Source organism: Camellia sinensis, chromosome 10 (assembly GCF_055761805.1).
Source record: "Camellia sinensis isolate YWXY chromosome 10, ASM5576180v1, whole genome shotgun sequence".
NCBI classification, from domain to species: Eukaryota; Viridiplantae; Streptophyta; class Magnoliopsida; order Ericales; family Theaceae; genus Camellia; species Camellia sinensis.
This window is the reverse complement of record NC_138970.1, coordinates 166,333,626-166,350,650: the sequence shown is the minus strand read 5'-3', so window position 1 is coordinate 166,350,650 and position 17,025 is coordinate 166,333,626.

Genomic DNA, 17,025 nt, shown 5'->3' with positions numbered 1-17,025 from the left:
TAAGTTAAGAGACTCCTTATACAACTTTTCATAAGCTTGCTCAAGCTCTTCATCATCACTCTCCGAGGATTCGTCAAGTAGGGGTGGTCGAACCATAAAATTTCCCACACGAATTGAATCCATTATCACAAATCAAACAAGATCTCATTCTAAAAGAATTTTTTTTAAAAAAATAGAACGACCTGCTCTGATACCAATTGAAAAATCTAGAAATCCCCTAGATATTGATTTATGATTATGCAACAATTTTAAGCAGTATATAACAATCACAATCAAACAATCAAGACAAATCAACACAACGATTTTAACGTGGAAAAACCACAATTGGACACCTCCAACTGTGATTAAAAAACCACGGGCAACAGCCACAAAACAATCCACTAAGAAGATTTAAAGGAATTATACGGGTATACTCTCAATTACCTAGCGAATCCACGCCTAATTGAACCAACCTCTATGCGCCTCTTCCAACCCCATCTTCACCTCGGAATTGTCTTTACGATGAGCTACTCCAGAATTCACCGAAGCTTCGGGCTCGAATTCTTCAGAATTCACCGAAGAACGACTCTCTCTCTCTCTCTTTCTCTTGTGTATAACAAACAAAACCTTTGATGTACTCCCTTTAAACCATGAGTTGAATACTCATCTAGAGGAATTAAATAGTTTTGGGAGAAAACCAACTATTTATAGAAAATCCAAAAGTAATCCTAGTTTTGGAAGAAATCCAATTACTTATAGAAATCCAAAAGTAATCCTAGTTTTGAAAGAAAATCAACTTCTTAAAGAAATCCTTGTCAAACGGGATTGCCAATAATAAAACCTAACACTTTCTGTTCGTTTTGCTAATTTTGCAATTTTTTTTTAGTCAGATACATTGTGTTCTATTTTTCTGTTGTTGAGTTCTGATGAAATCATGATTTAATTATTTATTCCTTTATTTATTGGGTTTGTGGGCTCTGATTTTTGTTCCATTGTGTTTTCTCTTCGTGGTTGATTGGTTTCTGCGCTGATTGTTCTACTTTTGGGGAAATAATAGGGAAAACAAATATTTTGTAAACGCATGTTTTCATTAGGTTTGGTCCCAAAATTGTTTTCTGTGAGGGAAAGGTAGGAATCATTTTTTGGTCCTTTTTCACATTTTGGTAGTAGGAACAGTAGTTCCTTTAAGATTGCCTTGCTTTATTTCCATAAAATAAAAATAAAATAAAATAAGAGGAAACTAGTTGCTCATGATGATAGGTGGTGGTTTGTAATTGATGGATTTCAATCTAAACAAATGAGAAGCTAAGGAGATGGCTGTGACTGTGTCGGAAACCTAAACCTATATTTGTTGGACACTTCTTGATGTATGTCCGACACTTGTCAAAATGTGTCATGTTTTAAAATATTTTTTAGACTGTAGACATTTGAAGGACACTCACGTCTATCGTTTAAACACACATGTTATATATGAAACTAATTACAAGTTTAAACAAAATAACTTAGAATATACTAATAAAATAAAAACAATGTAAATTTATAAAATCAAGTGTTATATTGTATTCTTTGTATTATTGTTGAATTATATATTCATATATATAAAACATATAATAAACATATAAACTTATACATTTTGTATGCTTCCCCTACGTATCATGTCGTGTCTTGTATTTTTTTAGAGTTGGCGCGTTCGTATGGTGTTGTGTATCCGTGTCCGTGCTTCTTAGAAGTAATTTGATAGAAAAATCTAGGGCCAATTTCACTTCACACATTGTGGTTTGCCAAATTAACTCCACAACTAGCTTTTTATCCAAAGTAACTAGCTGTGGGCCTATGCGGTGGCTCTATTTGCACCCAAAAAAAAAAATTGGTTGAACACCCCATTACTTAGAAGAGGAGGCTGGGTTAGGGTTTTGTAGGTGAAGAAGAAGAAGAGGCAGCATCGACGGCGATGGCAACAAGTAGGAGCAGAGGAAGGAAGGAAGGAAGGAAGGAAGGAAGAAGAAGAAGAAGAAGAAGAAGAAGAAGAAGAAGGGACCATGCTGATGAATGGTTGGCCAAAGTGCAGAAGGCGTCGGAATAACTGGCCGGAGTAGAGAGGGCCTGATCGGAGTGTGAAAGGGTTGCCTAAGAGAAGTTAGGGTTTTGAGCTTTTTGGTAATTTCATTTAGGGGTATATATAATTAATTTTTTGTATGCAAATTGGGGTGTTCAACCAAATTTGTGGAGTGCAAATAGAGCCACCCGAGCCTATGTGGAGAGTAAATAATTTTTATGAAAAAAATACCCTTTATTAACAATTCCAAAATTTTAAAAAATGCACTGCACCAATGCTACTTATTTGTTCTCTCTACAGTCTCTTTTTGCTTTTTGTAGGTAGGGGTGGGGAAGTTATGATAGTCGGGGAGTGAGACTATGTACAGGTGGTATATATGAGTTTTTACTTTTTTGCAAGGAGTGATGTGTTTATTGCAAAATAACAGAGGGCCATCTACACATGGGCCAAAAATCCCATGTTACTAGAACATGGATTGTTTCGGTACATAGAACGGGAATAGGTACGCAGTATGCCGCATGCTCTAAATTGTGGTACAATAGGGGTAGACTTGTGTAATTTATACTATAAGAATTGAAGGCACTACTAGTCTAAAGTATTTTTTTTAAAAAAAAATAGATATCCAATAAAATGCAATTTTTTTTCTTCAAATTAATCATATAGAAACAAATTTATATGAGCATTATGTGACCCATTTTTTAAATTTTGTCATGTCAAAACTTCACTCAGCTTTAGTTTATTAAATTTGATAAAAGGAAATATATTGGAAAAACTTTTCGGATCACTATGGATCACTTCATTCACCATATTGGAACGAAAGTGTATCATGTTTTGGAACGTACGTTCCAAAACATAATTCATTAGGTATCCATCACAAGGGATAAAATGAAATTTGCCCAAAAATAAATTGGAGCTATAAAACAAGTAGCTTCTCATAAAATATGTTGTAGGCTAGAAAGACGAGCACTGTATAGAGTTGAGTATAGGGCTAACTTTTTGTATTTGTCATGTTCTCTTCTCTTGTTTGGTGTAAAGGGTACTGCTTGTTATCTTATTTATATGAAAGTCATGTGATTGATAATGAATTCCCCATATATTCCATAATTTTGTTAGCATATGCCAGCTCGTGTCAAAGCATATCAATCCGTTAGGATTTACCTTGATCTCCGAGCATCCATACAAGAAACTCAATGACGCGGTCTCTCTCTCTCTCTCTCTCTCTCAAATGAAATAAATGTCCCCAACGATATGACATTTTGATCGACACCTTTGTCTCTAGCCACCAAGTCATTAGATCCCAGAGTCTCGTGACGCTATGTTGAAGAGCTCAACATACAGTCCTTCCTCCCTTGACTTAGGTAGTAGGGGCATGGTTTAAAATATCGCCGATACTGTTACATAAAGGTATTTGGATCCTCCACTACGGATATGTGTACTTGTATCCCCAAGGGAACAAATCACAGTTGTGTCGGCTAATACAACATATACTATTTCATATTGGTGCTGTATTGCTGTATTTGTCCTTATCGACTGATATGGCTGTATTTTAACTAATACAACCCTTATTTCAACTGATACGGTTTACATAACCTCTTTAGGTATACAACACACCCAAAATCGATATAGTCACATTTACATTATTTTTCTAGCTTTCTCTTTTTTGTTTGCTACTCTCCACTTTTTTAAATATTGAGATCTCCTCATTGAAATCTTAAATCTTTCAAGCTTATTCTCAACACTACTTTATAAAATGGTTAATTTATTATTGAATTTTTTTATTGGGGTTTCCATTTCATGTAACTGGATAATAGATCCATTATGTCACGTATGCTCTTGAATTCCAACAACTTGTAGTTAGTGCATGTCCATTAGTATTGTTTTACCACAAATATTGTGATTAAGGGAAGCATTTAGAAAGGACGAGTTGGAACAACAATTTTGATTCCATTGATTCATGCATGAGTGTTGAAAACTAAACCCTACTCCAAACCTATTGATTCACTAAGAATACAAGGAATGAAGATGTCAACAATATTCCACAGAACACGCAAAGTTAGAGAATGAGCAAACTCACTCAAAGTTTCATAATTCATCAAAAGCTATTGAGCCATAAGGCTTACATCCTTACTTATGATAAATCTATTTTTTTTAGAACAAAAACTAATAAAATAGGAAAATGAAACCAAAACTTTACGAAAGTTAATAATTTAGCATCTATACTAAGCCAAACTATTCCTAATTGCCTTTTACTTCCAAAATAGCTATAAAAAAAAATATTTCTAAAGTCACGGCTACATCATTCTAACCAGCTTGAGAAAACTCGTCGTCATCAAGTTTTCATTGCTCGAAATAATTTTATACGCCTATACTTGTCCACATCTACTTTGTATTTAAGATTAATCTTTTTTAATATCCGTTGACATAAATTTACTTGAATGGCCCACTGATAAGAAACTCATAGCTCATTGTTGACCATTTATTTAATTTCACTACTATGAGACTTTTGATCAAAATCATCTTTTAACGGGTTTTTGTCCACTTTATTGGACACACAAAACATTGGCCTACATAGATGAACCACAAATAAAGGCTTGAATGATTATTAGTAGCCAACAACTTGTGCTACCTTATCATGTGAGACATCAAACCACTATCAAATAAAGGTTGGGACACTTTGGTGACTTCTTGGGCAACTTAATATCACTGCCGTTAACTTCTGTGGCTTTCTTCTAATGCATCAAGTATGAACTTGACATTTATGTTTGTCATCTCTATCAATTTTTTCGCCCACAATTGGATCTGGGGTAGTAGACAGTAAGGTTGATTTACAACGGTTAAGTCTACGATATATTGTGCCACTGCGTCAATCGCATGAACCATCTGTTGAAGTCGTCCCTCCCATGGAACATATCTTGTTCTTCACAAATCTTCAACAGTGGCACTCCAACCACATGGTTGATGGTGCTCCTCTTAGCACCATGATCAGGACTTGAGCTCTAATACCAACTAATGTAGAAAGGATGAGTTCAATGATGTTGAGTCCGTTGATTCACGCACAAATTTTGTAACGCCCTCAAAATAACACATAAAATCCATCACTTTAGACATGCATTGATACAAAAGAAATCAACCATTTCTATTCATTAGAGTAGTTCTTACTATAATATTACACGTTAACAACAAAAGCAAATGCCCTATGGGCTAACAGCTTTCCAAGTCAACACTTGGTTACACAAAAGAAGAGTACTAACTCTATAAAAAATAAGCCCTTGGCTTGATATACATGTAATACAAACAAAATAAACAAAAGGAGTCTTCAACTCTCATCATCATCCAAGCTATGTCCTTGGAGGTGGCATGCTACCAGTACCTGAAAATAATGTCCCATATAGGGTGAGCCAATGCCCAGTAGAGATATGCTAAACACAGTATGAGCAATAACTAAGACATTAGCAATTAATAAATGTTCAATTCCCATAAATCATTTCATAATCCATTTCCTTTACATGACCACTATGTCCATGTCTTATTTCATTTTCCATTTCTTATCCAATTTCCAATTCATAACCGTGGCTCAGAACCTGGCCATATACTCTAAACGAAATAATAAATCATATTAAACGTCTTTCCATTTTACAACAGATAAGCATACTGTAGACGTCCCCGAACGCCCCGGGAGGATGAGTCCCGTTCTGTTCATTTGGGGTTACTACAGTTCGGACTCGACTTGTGTCACGGTTCTTAATCTGAACCAAAGAGTCCAAATCTGGCAAATCGTTTTTGAGAAACTGATTTTTGAAAAAGTAGTTCCAAACATGGACTGCTTTGCCAGATACAGAGTCGCCACCTAAATATTTTTTATGGGAGAACTTAGGAAACCCTGACTCGGTGCCGAAGGCCACATGTCCGTCATCACCAGAGTTGTCTCGGCTCGGGAGCTTGGGTACGATCGGGGAAGGTCAGCTATGAGCACCCCCTTTCGCCCGGTCCGAAGACCGGCCTCTACTAACCGTGATATCCGTATTTGAAAACTTTATGTATTCTTATTCCATTTATTAGCCTAGAATTTACTATGTTATGCGCGCAGCAAACAAGTATAGACTAGATTGCCTAATTTGGAAACAAGCATTGCATATCCGTTTGTTTTGGAAAATGCTTTGGATTTGCTACTCGCAAGTAGGCTAAAACACGGATTTCAATGAGTTCTTCCAACTCAAACAATCCAACCTTCACCCACAGGCATCCAAGCAGTTTATAACACATAAGCATCTAGCCACATGTTAAGCATGCTGACATGGCAACATTCACACTCATGCGATATGCTAAAGCGGAAATACTTACATCGTACTCCGTGCCAAAACAAAGAACTTGTTAGCAAACATGCATGATCCAAGTCCATGTTAAGTGCCTAATGCATCGCATACAAAGTGTTGCTAGAATAGGCTCGGCTATCCTAAACATGGCATGTGAGAAATGCACAACTATCACATATTCAGTTTAGAATTTGAAGTACAAATGCAGTTAGCGTGATGCACCGAGCCTAATACATGTAGCATAAATGCATGAATGCACGCATGCGTAGCATAAGGTATGCTAATTTAAACGTGCCCTAATCTACCATCATAAGCGGGTAAATAAAAGGGAAGAAAGACGCGAGGTTGGAAGACATACACACACTCACGCACACTTATTACATCTTTACCCTCACTCGGAGGGATCGAATAAATATTACAAATTAATTAACTACGCAAGCTAATTAATATTACAAATTAATTTAATTAACGAATTAAATAAACTAAGAAAAGCAGACAAATCGCCTCGGGAAATGCGCCGCCATGCGCAAGCTGCCTCTGTTTTCTTTCCTCTGCTCCTCTGGAGGCTATCAAAACCTCAGGACTGCATCCCTGGACACTGGGGAGTGCCACCGGCTGAGTGGAATTACCACCGGCACTGGTGTGTGGCCATCGGCACAAAATGGAGTTGTCGGCAGAGGAAAGATTGCCGGCCGGCACCTTACACTGCCGGTCGGCAAAGAAAGCCTGCAGAACCTGCAACTCACAGCAACAGAGGGCAAAACAAAGCATGGCAGCACAATTCAAGGCATGTATGCACCAACCATGTCCCTTATCATGATAATGACTCAAAGGGGCATGTGCCTCGATTCTCGGACCACCAATTATGCATTTCCATGCATGATGGCCCAAAGAACCAAGTATGCAACTTTGATTTCAAATGCAATGCAAACCAATCAAACCAAACAAGGCCCAATTCCTATCATTAAGTCAAGGAACAAGGCATGCATGCAAGATGCAATGCAACCTAAGCATACAAACTAAGGATGCAACATGGCATGGTGACAAGCTTATGCAAGCATACAAGCATACATATGGCAATGCAAATGGGTGCAAAGATGGACTTATACATGGATTAGGCAGCTTTAATAAGGCCCAAAACAGTAGCCATAATGCCCAAAAATGAAGGCTAAACATACATGCACACATACACATGTTAAGGCCCAACACTTAGGCACAAAGCAAGCAACATTCAAGCACACTTGAAAGAGGCAATCATGAACAATTGGCATGCAACGTGAGCTCTAAAATCATGTTATAAAATGATGCCAAATCACATTAAACAAGACAAGCAAGTGCATGCAAGCATGGTCCAAGTACTTGAAGCAAGTCATGAAGCTTTGAAGCATGTTTATCACAACAAACATGACATGCATTAAACTACTAAAACAGATTTTTAGCATGTCAAAACAAGGCCAAAGGACTTCTTAGATGGCATCTAAGTGGCTCAAATACAAAGGCATACATAGACACCAAAACATGGAGCATTGCTACACAAGCTTCCAAAGCATTAAAGGGGCATGCAAGGCAATCAAACAAGCATGGAAATGGGACTGAAATAACATGTGGAGGGACCCCAAATCACTAATTCGATGCAAAGATGTCATGCTACACATGCACATACCCAAGGCCAACAAGCCCAAATACAAAGGAGCTATATGATGCATGCCAAATTTGACCCAAGCAACTTAGGACAGACCTAGAACATGGCAAAATAAGCACATAATCTTCACAAGACTAAGCCTAAAACATGCTCCAACAAAGGCTAACAACCTAAGGCATAAACAAGGCATTACATGGCAACTATGCTAAGCATGCATGGAGTACCAAAACCAATTTAAAATCATGTTATATTATGGATATATAAGCATGAAAAACAACCTAAACATGCTCAACACACACTCAAGCATAATGCTCTCTCAAGAGGCCAAAACATGCCCTTTTCAAATACAACAAGGAGAGGGGGTGGCCCTCTCCTTCTTGGGACTTCAAGGCATCATCTTCACCACTGAAATCCCTCAAGATTTCAGTGGTGAAGAGACCCCAACACCAAAATCCCGGAGCTAGCACAAAATGGCCCAAAATGAGGCCTTTCAAGGCCTAAGGGTGGTCAACTACCCTCAAACAACAAAACACTCTTAATAAACAATAAAGAGGGCCTAAAAAAAACTTTTTTGTGTTATACAATAAGCACAAAAATAGCTCTAAGACAAGTAGAAAATCAATGCAAAAATGGGGAAAAATGAGACTAGGTTCTCACCCTTGTAGACCTCTTCACAAATGGTGCTCCAATGGCCTCCTTTAGCTTGGATCCAACACCAAAACTTCAAAACCAGTCCCTTAGAACCTCAAGAGCCAAAGGAAGGTGAAACACTAGGTGTTTGTGTGCAATAGTATGAACTAAACACTATTTTACACACACAAGAGGGAAAAAAGAGAGAGATAGGATGTGTATCTAATCCAAACCCTAAAACCAGAGCTTGGTCTGTGTTTTTCTTCCCCTCCAATGTCCAAAATCTCCAACCCTTGCAACAAGAGAGAGAGCTCCTCTATATATGCAACCAAACTTGCAAAACTTACAAGTTAAGCCAAACTAGAGGGCCATCCCTCCATACACGTGTATGGAGGGAAAGTCACTGCAATACAGCTGCCTAAAAATATCTCAAAAAGCAACTGCACAGTAACCGGCCGGCCAAAAATGCCATCTTGGCCAAAAAGAATGCCGGCCGGCAATAAAAATTGCCGGTGGCAGCAAAAACTAGCCGGTGGCCTCTAGCCACTGCCGGTGGTGGGTGGGGATGGTCTACAAGCCCCACCCTACCTCTCAAGGGCAAGATGCAAGTGTTTGGGTGCAAAACCAGACACTAAACGGTCGAGTTCAGGGATCCTGAGGCAAGGCGCGCGAGCCGAGACCTCCGGGAACTCCAAACGAACACAAACATGGATAATCACCGAGTGTTCAAACGGTGACGTCCAAGTCTTGAGGACGGTCAAAAATGGGGTGTCTACACATACAAGCTGTATCAACACCTCAACAGATAAGCATATAAGCTACATCATCATTTCCACAGATAAGCATATGAGCTGTATCTACACTTCAACAGATAAGCATATGAGCTATATCAACACATTAACTGACAAGCATATGAGCTGTATCAGCGAAGTCCATCCCCTATCTCCTCCCAAACAACATCCGATTTAGAGGTCCATCCCCTATCTTCCCCTAAATCGTGGAGTACATCCCCTATCTCCTCCCACACACACAACGTATATACACATAGGTCATATACACAATCAATCAATACATAACGCAAATGTATTCTATCAACCATCATACTATATGACACATTCAATTGATTAGTTTTAGTTTGCCTAATCATCATGCATTGCCTATAACAATCATAACTACCCTCCACCGGTAGCCCAAAGCAATTATTTCTAAACAGATAATAAAAGCTCCAACAGATAAAATATCAATGTTTCCAAAAGTGAGTAATTTATAAATCCAACTCCACTATTTCACAACATAATAAGCCAATTTCATTATTTCCAACTCAATTCCATAAGTCCACAATTTTTCCAAATTAATTATACCAATTAATTTATACAATAAATTAGGGTTTTCTACCCAATTTCCCAATATTGACCCAATTGCCTCTATATCAACAACCAACAACAATATCATTATTTTGAAACCCAAAATACACATTTTTGAATCAAAATAACAAAACCCCCTTTCAACATTTTCAAACCCTAACTTCACAAAATCAACCATTTAACAAAATACCCAAATATCTAGGTCAAAACCCATAGTAGTGAGTAGGAATCCCTACCTCAAAAGATGACACCCAACGAAGAAGATGATGAAAACGAAGTTGCTCCAAATCACAAGTTTCTTGGATCAAAATGTAGCACTCGACGATCAACCCAACTTTTACAAAGGCCAAAGGTAAGGAAACAACTCCTACTAGATCAATACTTAGAGAGAAGTTTGAGTTTTAGAGTGGGGTGCTCTCTAATGGCTTTTTCGGAAAAGTAAGAGAGAGAAAGAATGAGAAAAAGTGGTTTAAAAATGCCCCACAGCCAACTGATATACGACATTCCCGATCGAGCGGAAAACACAACGCTCGAGCGTCAAGAACAGAAACTAGGTCCGCTCGAGCGCAAGAAGGCCCGCTCGAGCGCCAAGACACAAGAATAAAGTACACCCGCTCGAGCGAGAAAACCAGTCCACTCGAGCGTAAACTTCCCTCTCCCAAAACTTTCACCAAGATAGTACTACCCGCTCGAGCGCTAACAAACCCGCTTGAGCGCGACCCGCTCGAGCGCAGGAAACCCGCTCGAGCGTAGAAATCACACCTGTAGAAGTTTTGCAGGGACACGAAATACTGGGAGTGTGCAATCTCCACTCGAGCGGACAACCAAAAACCAAACTCCGCTCGAGCGCAGAATGACCCGCTCGAGCGAAACATCAAAAACCTGTGCAATAACACCACAGACCAAAACTCATCCTACCTGTTCGAAACATGCCCAACACATCCTAAAACTCAAACATAAGGAATTTAAAGGATGATAATAAGGTATACAACCACCAACTCCATGGAACCAAAGTCCGGAACACAACAATTACAGAAAGGGAAAACCAGGATCGCTATAAATTCCATAAACAAAACCTTCCTCTAAACTCGTTGATTCATCAAGAATATAGGGAATAAAGGCATCAACGATGGTTGATTCATATTCATTAATCAAAGTACAAATATTGTTGGAGAAAGAGTAAAGTAACTCAAAAGTTTCATTACATTAGAACTAATTGAGTTATAAGGCTTGCATAATTATTTATAATAAACCTAATTCTTGTAGAACGAAAAACTAATAAAATAGGAAAAATAAAATCAACGCATTTTAGGAACCTAGTTAATTTAGCATCTTCTGTATTAAATCAAAATAATTTTGATTCTCTATTATTTCCAAAATAGCCAAAAATAAAAATATTATTTCTAAAATCACACTTCCATCATATTGGCTTGTGCTTGCTTCATTATTATGAATTATGAATTGTCAATTATCAATTGTAGTAGTTTTCCTAATTATCCTAGCAGTGATTCTCTTACCATATGAGCTTATCCACTTTTTGGCCACGAAATCAACATAAAATTCAATCTAACTATAGAAAATATATTTTTAGTTGTCACACTGTTGATGAAAACCATTAGAAGGCCTCAAGAGAATGGATTTAACTTGTTTCTACACTGCCACTTCTCTCGGTCAATTTGGTCTGCCATTCTTTGTTGGTGGGAAATTGAATGGATTTGTCCTTTTTCCATTGTATCCCTTTTCTCATTGGTGGTTTAACTCTACCTTCAAAAGCCTCAAGAGAATGAACTGCTGGGAAGCTTTGTTCCTTAGTATCATTTGGAACATTTAGCTTTTCGGGAACAACATCATATTTAATCACTCTCAAGTGCGTTGGGATAAACTCATTAAAGATATTAAATTGCACACAGCTTTCTGGACCAAATCAAATTTAGGTCTTTCAAGTTTCTTCATCCATGATTTCTTGCTTCACATACATGAAGTTCGGAAGATCAAATCCAAAAGGAGACTCTCCCTTCCTTGTTGACTGGCTGCTAAATCTTCTAAAAAATGATTCCAGTTCGAGGTTGGGATCATTCAGTGATTTATTGTACTCCTTTTCTTATTTGTATTTCAGTTGTTTTCTTTTAGTGCTTTAGATTGGCTCTTTGCCTTCTATCTTTCCTATGTATGCTTTGGGGTTGAATCATGATTTTGTTTGATAGTTCAAACTTTCATGCTTTCTCCTCTTAGCTGCTTATGTAACCTCTTCACTTGGTACTTTGCATTGGTTCATCAATAAATTTCTCTTTTGCTAATTAAAAAAAATTAATATCTATATATATATATATATAAAGTCGAATGATTCACTTGAGTCTTGTAGTTTAAATTCATATCCTGCATGGCATAATTTCCTTGCTGGGGATATTCTTTTCTAAGTAAATCACTCAAACATTTGTCTTCATAAAGGATGGACATGTGAAGCCAAATGTAAATCTTTATTCTGATGTATACACAACAAATCATTGTGCAACTCATGGGAATAGGTCATAGACATTCATATTTCCCACCCTTGCAGGATTGCTCATCACAAAGTGAGGATGGTGCTTGCCAAGTGAGAATTCGTTTTTGGATCCGATGGACCTTTCTTGTGTCAATCTTATCTTTTATGTGCTTTGGAGGGCCTTAAAATCATGTGTTCCCACTCGCGGTGGTAGAGACTGGGTCTTCTATCATTTTTGCTTTATGATGGCACATCGATAGAAATTTGAGGGACATGCCTGTTTCGGTTCATGTCTCTTCACAAAATTGAAAGCTTCTTTTCTCTACTCTGTATTATACAAGTTAAAGTTTCATTCATCATTTTAATGTGTTGTTTTCCAAAATATTTTGGTAACCTAAGAATTGAAAGCTTAAAATTCAAAAAATATTTATAATTAAATTTTATTAACTGTCCAAATTTATTTAATTATTAAATGATCAAATTTATTTAATAGTATTCTGAAACCCAAAAAAAAAAAAAAAAAAAAAAGAAGCTCATATAGAGCGGGTTAATGGGCAGGCTTGATATTTAGAAGTTTTCTTAGGAGTGGACTTGGAATGATTAGATTAGGCCCAATGTTGGGCCGAACCGAGCTTACAATGATACTTATATTCTTTCCATGTAATGAAATTTTCATGATACTTTGTTTTTATTAATCTTGGTTGACTATTAGATATAGATTTATTTTTTTGTGTTTAGCATATTTAAAATTTTAAAAAAAAAAATAGTTAAATATATGATGTTCTATTTTTGAGTTTTGTTGGAGTACTGATTTTTTTTTATTATTATTTTTGTTCTATTGCATTTCTATTCTAATTTTCTCTTGGCTTAAATGAAGTGCTGATTTTTACTCATGTTTTATGTTTTTGTCTAGTTGGTTTCTATTTTGTTTTTCGGTGTCTCAAACAATGCCACCAAAGAAGAAAGACTCTCATAAGAAGACACCACCACCAAAGAAAGGCTCCACTTCTGAGACGACTCAGCCTGATTATCCTAAAGAAAAGAACATAGAAAAAGAACATGAGAATGTGTGTGATTTATCTCAGGAAGAACAAATGGATGAAAAAGGTGGTAAAAGGAAAACTGATGAGGCTAGCCAAGGGAAAATTGATAAAATTATCCGGGAGCCTAAAATGCTGAAACTATCTTGTGGTCGTCCCACATCTACTAAACAAGTAGAGTTTGACATTACACAAGAAAGTAATGTCAACAAGAGTTTTTATGAAATACATTCTTCACTCTTTATGACACCTTACATTGTTAAAAAATTCAACGAGTGTAATTTTTTTTTTAAATTTTGAACCATTTGATTCTACTTTGGATGAGTGGTTATGTGGGCAGACAGACTTGTGGTGTCCAATTTATAGACAATGGGGTGAGTATCGTCCTAATGATGATTTGAGAAGAGTGCTACGGGGAATGATTTTAAGTGTGTGTTTTCTTCATCAGAGGAAAGAATTCCATGGATCCTTAGATTGTGTTAAAAACTATGGTCTTCGATTTGTTAGAAACTATGTGGGTGAGGAGGAGACTCAAACGGTTGAAGTCATCCTTCTATATGGGTCATCTAAGCCAAACACAACTATAAAACCAAGTGAGTTTGATGGTAGTGTTGTCAATGAAGGGATTAAATAAGCTATGGCGGACTTGTGCACTATCATTTTTGACAAGATACTTAAGGTTGAAAATCTTGAAGTTGCGGAGGACTTGAAACATCTTCACAAGTTGATGGCAGATAATGCTTGTATTAAAACTATCAGTGGCGTGCGATGGTTCATTGCAAGTCATCCATCTTTATGGCATTGGCGATCAAAACTTCATTTCTTTGGAAAGGTTTGGAATGAGTACATACAAGGACAGTGCAAGCATAAAAGTTTGGTGCTTAACAGTGTTTTAGTTACAATAGATACGGCAATACAGCTTGTGTCTTGTGCAACTAATTGGCAAACAAGAATTCCGGCCAATACTCCATTTGAAAAGCTAATCAAACATCGAAACGCAAGTGTCTACCGTAACAGGCCAATGGACTTGCTACGCTTTGTGAGAGACTTTCTTGGTCATATCAATGATAATGACAGATTTGGAAAGAAGATGTACATTGATGAAGTAGTGGAAGGATATTACTCGAACGAGCAGTGTGTTGAGAAAGATGATTGGCGACATATTCCCGCTGTTTCTAGTGGAATTCTATAAAGAACTAAGTCAACTTAATTTCTTTGTATGGTGACAGATTTCCTACGGATTTCTTTATTGACAGAATTTCCTACTATTTTTCGTAAAATAGTAAGAGACTTGGGTTTTCTAATTCGTTCAGAAAATTGATTTCAGAATGTTGTTTATTCGTTTAGTTTTTATATTAGTTTTTTCTGCAAACTATTTGGTGCCTTTCTTTTTTTGTTGGATAATGAGATTATTTTACCATTTCAATCAGTTTTTATGATTAGATTAAAAGATTTTATCTATTTGAGTTAAGCAGCACGCAGGGCTGGCTCTAGATAATTTGTGGTCTAAAGCAATAATTAAAAATGAGGCTTTTATATAATAATTTTTTTAACAAAATTTTTATTTAAAATTTATTTTTCTAGCTTTTTGAGATGCAAAAATATTAATTAAATCTTTACATTCAAGTTTTGCTAACAAGTCTTTTTCACCTAAATTGTTTGTAATGTCAGTTTTTGGTTGCGTAGTTTCATTATGTTCAAACTTTTTTAGATCAATCACTTGTTCATTTATGGAACTTTCGCTTAAATTTTTTGTATTATCATTTCTTTTTTGGATAGTTTCGATATGTTATAACTCTTTTGGATCAATTACTTGTTCATTTACAGAATTTTAGTCTAAATTTTTTGTTATATTTTTATTAGTTGTAATGAATTTATCAAGAGCTCCCTTTTGAGATTGAATAAGATTTTCTATTTTTTTTCTTAATTTTTTCATATCCAGATTCATAATTTTTATTAGACATATTTGTTTTCTCTAAAAATAATTTTTTTTTAAAAAAGCGTACAACACTAGAAATAATAAAAATACAAAAAAAATATTGATAGGGTAGAACAATAGAACATGATTTTCCACCTTTAGTGATAAATAGTAGGTATTGATTGGATGCGTAATTAAAGTTTGGACCCTTTTGTTTTTTTTTTTTTGGGTCCTTTATTCAAAAAATAAATAATGAATCACATGGGCTTATTAGAAAATTGGGCCTTCCCAAATTTCGAGGCCTAAAGCTTGGGCTTGGCTGACCTTATGGTCTAGCCGGCCTTGGCGAAACATGATCAAGACACGTAAGTTGGAAGTTAGATTTGAAAATACCTTAAACTTAATTGCAAAAGGACGTTTGTGGGTCAAAAATGCAAAACAACCACTAAACCACTTGGGGAGAGGCACGTGCATCTCGCTCATGCCTAACAGAACTCCTGGGAACAGACAACACGTGATTATGACGCATCGGTTGGGAGTTAGACCTGAAAATGCCTTAAACTTAATTGAAAAATAGCGTTGGGGGTCGAAAATGCAAACCAGTCCCCGAACCACTCAGGGGATGGCATGGGCAGAGGTTGAAAAACTAATACTATTTTGATTTAGAATTGTGAAAGTTATTTTTGACTTTTCAATATATATATATTTTTTTGTATTAAGTGAATTTTATTAATATTTTAATTAAAAATTTTAATTCTTAAATTCAATTAATCTAGATATAATTAAAAAGTAAAATATTTATAAAAAAATCTATAAATACAAAAATATATATATATTTTTATATTTGGTGTAATTTTAATTTTTTGAATAAAATTTATACTTTTAAATGTATTTAAATTTTGTACTTTTTTTCTTCTTCTCAAACTAAGTCATAAAACTCTAATAAAATAAAAATTATAAACAATAAATAATAATTAAAAAATATTAATTTAACAAGCATAACATATTTTTCACATCTACACAAAAAAAAAAAAAAGGAACAAATTTTTTCACAAATTTGTACCTTAATTTGAAATTCCCTCTCAAAATTTTGCCCATAATCCCTCCTACTTTCTCAGGTCACTTTCGCTCCCTCTCTCTCACACAACTACTTGCTCTCATTCCTCCTCCCTCACGGACGATTTTGTTGCTCCCATTACACCGCTGCACCGCCTGAAATCCAAAGTTGACACCACTGATTCACGAACTTGGACTATTTCATTCTGACCAGGTAAGTTGATTTCTCTTTCTCTCTTTGAATTTTATTCTCTGCCCTAATTTCTCACAAATCGACTCCCTCTCTTAGTAATCTCTGCCTCACACATTTTCACCACTCTCTAATCACTACCGCACCACGCCACCGTTGGCACCGTCTCTCTCAATACAGCCGAACCCCCTCTGTTGCCACAGTCCCCACATGCGCACGGCCCATCGCTACAACTAGCCAATCCCACCAGTAAGCCCACTTTCCATTGCTTTTGTTGTCCCTCTATATCCTCTCTTGCTTCCTGCCATCGTGCCCTTATATCTCTCTCTCTCTCTCTCTCTCTTAGCCACCATAA